This window comes from Cetorhinus maximus, chromosome 9 (genome assembly GCF_964194155.1).
Source record: "Cetorhinus maximus chromosome 9, sCetMax3.hap1.1, whole genome shotgun sequence".
Taxonomy (NCBI): Eukaryota; Metazoa; Chordata; class Chondrichthyes; order Lamniformes; family Cetorhinidae; genus Cetorhinus; species Cetorhinus maximus.
In genome coordinates, this window is record NC_135887.1 from 53,367,242 (window position 1) to 53,375,650 (window position 8,409).

At 48.4% G+C, this 8,409-nt stretch overlaps 1 pseudogene; it reads right to left on the minus strand.

The window, feature by feature from the left end:
• Positions 1-298: 298 nt before the first annotated feature.
• Positions 299-2,906, minus strand: LOC144684547 (uncharacterized; annotated as a pseudogene).
• Between the last annotated feature and the right edge of the window lie 5,503 nt (positions 2,907-8,409).

Genomic DNA, 8,409 nt, shown 5'->3' on the forward strand with positions numbered 1-8,409 from the left:
TCCAAGCACTGAGCCGCCCAAGAGACAAGGATATTTGGGGAGGAGAGAAATGGCCTGGCATCTGTGGAGATATCGAGGTGATGTTGCCTGAAGCTGTGAGAGAATGTTCAGCTAACTGCAGATATTTAGAGTTCAGACTGTAAGCATTATTTTTATCCATGAGTGACATCACATGCAAGAAATGCGATTCATGATGTTACAGCATTAAGTGTGGAAAACCAGGCCGCTCCAAACCAGGCTGCTCTAAACCAGGCTGCTGTACACCAGCTAGCTCTAAACCAGGCCACTCTAAACCAGGCTAATCTATACCAGGCCGCTCTAAACCAGGCTGCTGTACACCAGGCTGCTCTAAACCAGGCTGCTGTACACCAGGCTGCTCTAAACCAGGCTGCTGTACACCAGGCCGCTCTAAACCAGGCTGCTGTACACCAGGCTGCTCTATACCAGGCCGCTCTAAACCAGGCTGCTGTACACCAGGCTGCTCTAAACCAGGCTGCTGTACATCAGGCCGCTCTAAACCAGGCTGCTGTACACCAGGCTGCTCTAAACCAGGCCGCTGTACACCAGGCCGCTCTAAACCAGGCCGCTCTAAACCAGGCTGCTGTACACCAGGCCGCTCTAAACCAGGCTGCTCTAAACCAGGCTGCTGTACACCAGGCTGCTGTACACCAGGCTGCTGTACACCAGGCTGCTGTACACCAGGCTGCTCTAAACCAGGCCGCTGTACACCAGGCCGCTGTACACCAGGCCGCTGTACATCAGGCCGCTGTACATCAGGCCGCTCTAAACCAGGCTGCTGTACACCAGGCCGCTGTACACCAGGCCGCTCTAAACCAGGCTGCTCTAAACCAGGCTGCTCTAAACCAGGCTGCTCTAAACCAGGCTGCTCTACACCAGGCTGCTGTACACCAGGCCGCTCTAAACCAGGCTGCTGTACACCAGGCCGCTCTAAACCAGGCTGCTGTACACCAGACTGCTCTAAACCAGGCTGCTGTACACCAGGCTGCTCTAAACCAGGCTGCTGTACACCAGACTGCTCTAAACCAGGATGCTCTATACCAGGCCGCTCTAAACCAGGCCGCTCTAAACCAGGCCGGTCCAGACCAGGCCGGCCCAGACCAGGCCGGCCCAGACCAGGCCGCTCTAAACCAGGCCGGTCTAAACCAAGCTGCTCTACACCAGGCCGGTCTAAACCAGGCTAATCTACACCAGGCCGCTCTAAACCAGGCTGGTCTAAACCAGGCCGGTCTAAACCAGGCTAATCTACACCGGGCCACTCTAAACCAGGCTGCTCTGCACCAGGCTGCTCTAAACCAGGCTGCTCTATACCAGGCTGCTCTATACCAGGCTGCTCTATACCAGGCCGGTCCAAACCAGGCCGTTCTAAACCAGGCTGCTCTAAATCAAGCTGCTCTAAACCAAGCTGCTCTAAACCAAGCTGCTCTACACCAGGCTGCTCTAAACCAGGCTGCTGTACACCAGGCCGCTGTACACCAGGCTGCTGTACACCAGGCTGCTCTATACCAGGCCGCTCTAAACCAGGCTGCTGTACACCAGGCTGCTCTAAACCAGGCTGCTCTAAACCAGGCTGCTGTACATCAGGCCGCTCTAAACCAGGCTGCTGTACACCAGGCTGCTCTAAACCAGGCCGCTCTAAACCAGGCCGCTCTAAACCAGGCTGCTGTACACCAGGCCGCTCTAAACCAGGCCGCTCTAAACCAGGCTGCAGTACACCAGGCTGCTCTAAACCAGGCTGCTCTAAACCAGGCCGCTCTAAACCAGGCCGCTCTAAACCAGGCTGCTCTAAACCAGGCCGCTCTAAACCAGGCTGCAGTACACCAGGCCGCTCTAAACCAGGCCGCTCTAAACCAGGCCACTCTAAACCAGGCCACTCTAAACCAGGCCACTCTAAACCAGGCTGCTGTACACCAGGCTGCTGTACACCAGGCCGCTCTAAACCAGGCTGCTGTACACCAGGCCGCTCTAAACCAGGCTGCTCTAAACCAGGCTGCTCTAAACCAGGCTGCTCTAAACCAGGCTGCTCTAAACCAAGCCGCTCTAAACCAAGATAATCCAAATCAGGCTGATCTAAACCAGGCCGCTCTAAACCAGGCTGGTATATACCAGGCTAATCTAAATCAGGCTGGTCTAAACCAGGGTAATCTAAACCAGGGTAATCTAAACCAGGCTGATCTATACCAGGCTAATCTAAACAAGCTTGGTCTATACCAGGCTAATCTAAACCAGGCCGATCTAAACCAGGCTGCTCTAAACCAGGTTAATCTAAACCAGGTTAATCTAAACCAGGATAATCTAAACTGGGCCGACCTAAACCAGGCTAATCTAAACCAGGCCAGTCTAAACCAGGTTGGTCTAAACCAGGCCGCTCTAAACCACTGCCGAGAAAATCATGGCCCTTTTAAGTTTCGATTTTGCTTTCTGCTATGAGACAGCCACCAGGGACCCCGTCTCTTAGCAACAGATATAGAAAGCACATTCTGGTCTGGGCTTTGTTACAACTCCATTCTCCTCCCAATCAGACATTCCCAGAAAACAAATTGACTTTTCACAAAATAACTCTTTGGATCCTAGGCCTTCTAAATAGCTGCTGATGTAAAATTCTGTGAAAAAAACATTTGCCTTCCACCAAGGGCTGATTCAGTAAACACATTGGAGAGCTGAGTTGCAGAGAAGAGGGAGGATCGGGTGCAGTGGCTGCCTTGGGGTTTTGGCTGATCTCAGGAGGTTGGCCTCAGGAGCCGGTCTGATTGCTTCCTTGTGACCACTGTTGGATCTTGGGAGGACAGGCTCAGGTAGGCGCTTAATGCTGTTGAATACATACGTGCATAAGCACTAGGGTGTGATATCGGAGGGCAACCACTGGACATCAGATTACACCCCGGCATTATTCTGCGCCATCTGAAGACAAAGCAAGAGAATTGGAAAGTTATCAATTGCTTCCATTATGTCCCCTTTATGCATTGCATTATTCTCAGCAGATAAGCCCTGATAAGGGGACAACAGACCTCATCACAAATTTCAGTCAATGTCATTCAACTTCTAGATAAATTGAAAACCTCTGACTGCAATGAACGGCTCAGTCCTTCTTTTGAACCTATAAAGTTGTTACAGGAGCACAAGGGCCAGGATTATCCATTGTATCCTTGACAATATCCTGGACATGGACATAACATTTAGCAGTTTAATTCACACTCTGGCTATTCACAACATCAAGGAGGAAACTGCCTTGAATCAACTCATTGGGACCTATAATGCAGTAATGTGAATATGCACTGCCCTTTGGGCCCTAGACATAATAACAAAACTAACAACTTGCATTTATATAATGCCTCTAACATAGTAAAAGTCCCAACACATTTCACAAGAGTGTCAAATTTGACACCGACTCCCATAAGGAGGTATTAGGATACACGAAAAAAACTGTGGTCAAAGAGGCAGGTTTTAAGTAGCATCCTAAAGGAGGAAAGAGATTTGTAGCAGCAGGTTGGGGGGTGGGGGGTGGGGGGGAGCGGGGGTGGGGTAGATTTCAGAGGTTAGGGCCTAGGCTGCTGAAGGCACAGCTCCCAATGGTGGGGTGATTAATTTCAACAACGTGAGTATCTGCAACAGTCAGTCATCAACAACTCTTTGCATTGGAAGACCAGCAAGTTTCAGGCAGACCAAAAAACATTTTTCACCAAATTGATGCAGTTGATGTTTATCTCAGTGTCCGGCCCTGGGAACAGTTCTCAGAGCAGAGTCCTGTACCACAGAGCTGCTCGGGATGAACCTTGGCAAAAACCACTGCAACTCTCTCCAGACCTGCTTTTCCAAGGCACATTCCAGAAGGAAGTGTGTGATGATCTCTTCTCCACTGCAGCACCTGCAGGGCAGTGTGTGTTTGGAGGGGGGTGGGGGGGGAGAGAGACTCCTGGTGCTGGAAAGATCTGACGGGGAGGGCCTTTCTCACCACCAGCCAAGCTACGTCTTCATGCTTGTTGGAAAGTTCTGGCGATGAGGCATTCTGCCAAATGAGGCATTCTGCCAAACAGTCTGCTCGGGGAAACATCCCACAGGATCCACCATCTCCTTTTCCCATAGGACCTGGAGGACATAACATGCCGACCACTGCCTGATGGACTTGTAGTCAAATGTGTTTCTCAGCATAATCCTTTCCACAAGGCACAGGTGGTATGGCACGGTCCAATTGAACGGAATGTTCCGCGGCAGTGTGGCCAGACCCATCCTTTGCAACACTGGGGACAGGTAGAACCTCAGCACGTAGTGACACTTGGTGTTTGCGTACTGAGGGTCTACGCACAGCTTGATGCAGCCACACACAAAGGTGGCCATCAGGATGAGGGCGATGTTGGTTACGTATTTCCCCTTTTATCTGGATGTTTGTACATCATGCCCTTGTGGACAACACCCATTCTCATTCTCCAGACAAAGCGAAAGAAGACTGAGGTGACCAGCACAGCACAGGGCCGGGGTATGGGCCAGACCTGCACCACGTACAGCAACACTGAGAGCACCTCGCACCTGACGACCAGTTTCTTACCCGCAGTGGAGAGGGAGCATCACTGCCACATGTCCAGCTTTCCTTTCAGCAGAGCTACATGCCCCTTCCAGTTTTTAAGCACAAATCCTGGCCCGTCCAAACCGTACCCCCAGTACCTTCAGGTAGTCTGACCTGACAATGGGAGGGACAAAGGATTGGGTGGCCTAGTCTCAAAGAACATGATCCCGCTCCCGCTGTGATTTATTATGGCTGTTTGAACCAGTCACAGATGCTCATCAGTCTGCGGATCTGAGCAGAAGACGATGACATCGTCCATGTACAGGGAGGCGTTGACCGGATTGCCTCCACTGCCTGGGATCGTCACTCATCTTATGCCTGCATCCTCCCTGATGCACGCGGCATAGGGTTCGATACAGCACATGATCAAGACAAGGTCCAGGACGCTGTGCTGAGGAACGCACTAAGGTTTGGGGAAGCCGCCCCCAAGGCTCAATGGGGAAATGCCACACAGCGTAAAGCGCTCCCGCCATAGTACAGGAAGGGGCTGGAAACTGTGTGAAAACCCTCGCTTGTTATACACCAGAGAATGTTTGAATGAGAAAACATGAAATATAAATGTACATCGTAAATATAACCTGTAATGACAAGTATAATGAGGTACCTCATGTATTGTATTGAATGAAACTGATTTGTATTCACTTTACATAACAGTTCGAATTTGACATTACATAATGTCCTTTCACAAATTTTATGAATAAAGTTAATTTTTGGGAAAAAGATTAAATCAGAGAATGCCATTTGGCCCATCATACCCGTGCTGGCTCTTTGAAAGCCCCACTTCCCTTATCTTTCTCCATAATCCTATTTTTTTTAATCCTCTTCAAGTATTTATCCAATTCCCTGCTGAAAGTTATTATTGAATCTGCTTCCGCTGTCCTTTCAGGCGACGCCTTCCAGCTCACAACAACTCGATGCATAAATGTCCTTTCCTCCTCTCCCCTCTGGTGCTTTTGCCAGTGACACTCTCTGTAACAGCTGGGAGTAATCTAAGACTGAAGCACATTGTTAGTGTAAGATAACTGGGACAGAGTAGAGAGATCTTTACTCTGCATCTGACTGTGCTGTGTGTCCTGCGAGCACTTAACAAGGTGGGCTGGAGTGAAAAATCTTCCATTTCCGAGCCCTTGTTAAGTAAAACAAAACGATGAAGGGCCTGAACGCAGGGGATTTGAAATTGTTGCATTTATTGAACAGCGCCAGTGGTTAGAACAATTTTTCTCCCCCTGAGAATCATTCTTGACTTCTACGAATTTCTGTTCAACGATTTTAACAGGCGCTGCACAGAAAACGAACCCGTGTTTCTCTCCCGAAAGTTATCTATTAGATCTCAAAAGGTTTGAACAACCTCCTCTGTTTGAACCTTGTCTCCATGGCAACCACACGACATCCAGGATCCAGGATCTTCCTGCCTTCCCCCACCAGATTCACTGGCTCAGTGTGAGAGCTGACAGGATCACTCCCAGCCTCAATCATTCATTGTAGAAGAGAAGTGATCTTTCAAGCTGTTGAGCCGGTGGTTTTAAAGCTGAGGGAGCCCCACAGCCAGAGCCTTCAAAACATTTCACAGTCTTTGGCTTTTCGTTGATGTACAACGGAAATGGTTTTTGTGATAGCAAACGGGACTACACTCAGCTGCTGCTAATATTAACCTGTAAGGGTGTATTGTGTGACATAAAGGCTTGTAATTGATAGGAGCGCAACTGACAGGAGATTAAGAAGAAAGCTCTGGCCAGCGCTCAGTGTAATGTGTCAAGAGACTGCGGCGATTTGACAGCAGTGGAATTTTGACGATAATGGAAAGAGGAATAAGTTCCCATTTTACTATTGTGTCAGATTCATATGGAAAGTTACCAAACCTATCAGTACATTAATAACAGTGTGCTCTCTGACTCAGAGTGCACTGCAAAGTGAACAAACAACAAAATCAGTAGAGATGAACAGTGAGTCATAGTTGTACATGATACAGAACTTGAGACAAATATTCCTTCTTTATTTGATACACTGACACTCTCTCTCACACACACACAAACAGATACGTTCACACGCACACACACAAACATACACACACACGCTCACACACACACACATCCAAACACACACAGGCACACACACACTCACTCTGTCACACACAAACAATCACACACATACTCTCACAAACACATACTCTCACACGCAAACACACACACACACAAACACACTCACTGGCACACACACTCACAAACACACACACACACATTCTATCACAAACACATTCATTCACACACACGCACTCTCACTCACACACACAGACACACACACACACACACACACAGACACTCACTCACACATATACACACACACACCTGTCTCTCGCCTACACACTCACTGACACACAGACATATACACTCACACAAACACACACACACACTCACTGGCATACACTTGCTCACACTCTCACTCACAAAGACATGCTCTCTCTCACACACACACTCAGTCTCACACACACACTCACACAGACACACACAATCACACACACACTCACACACACACTCACTCACATATACACACACACACTCACTTACACACACACTCTGTCTCTCACTCACACACTCACTGACATACACACACTCACACACAAACACACTCACTCACACACACTTACCCACACACCCACTCACAAAGATACGCTCTCTCTCACACACACACTCAGTCCCACACACACACACTCATCCAGACACACACACACACAGATACAAACTCACTCACATGTAGACACACACACAAACACACTCACTCATTCGCACACACACACACTCGCACAGACACACTCTCACACACAAACACACTCACTCACAGGCACACACACACACTCACTCTGTCACACACACACAAACAATCACATACACACACACATACTTACCCACTCACTCACACAGACACACTCTTACACACACAAACACACTCACTCACAGGCACACACACACTCACTCACTCTGTCACACATGCATAAACAATCACACACACACACTCACAAACACACACATACTCTCACACACACACAATCACATACACACAAACTCTCATACATACACACACAAACACACTCACAGACAACACAAACACATTCACTCACACACACAACCACACACACTCACGCACACATTCATTCACTCACACACACACACTCTGTCTCTCACACAAACACACAGACTCACACTCACACACAAACACACACAAAGACACAATCTATCTCATACACACACACTCACATATACACTCACACACATACTCACACACACACCCACACACTCACTCATTCTCAGACACACATTCTCTCTCACACACACATTCACTCGCACACTCTCACACAGACACACATATACTCACACACATGATGTAGAACTTTGAGACAAATATTCCTTTATTTAATACGCACTCACACACACACTAAACACACACTCTTACACACATACACTCACACACACATTCACTCACACACACACACTCAATCTCACACACACACTCTCAAACACACTCACATACACACTGTCACATACACACTCTCACGCACGTGCTCACACAGACACACACTCACACACTCAGTAACACACAGGCAGACACACACACACTCACACAGACACACACACACACACACACACACCCTCATACATACACTTACTCACACACTCACTCACACACAGAAACAAATACACACACTCACACACTTTCTAACACACACATTCACACACACACACAGACTCACACGTGCTCTCACACACACTCACTCACACAGACACACTCACTCTGTCACACACACACTCACTCATGCACAAACACACACATACTCT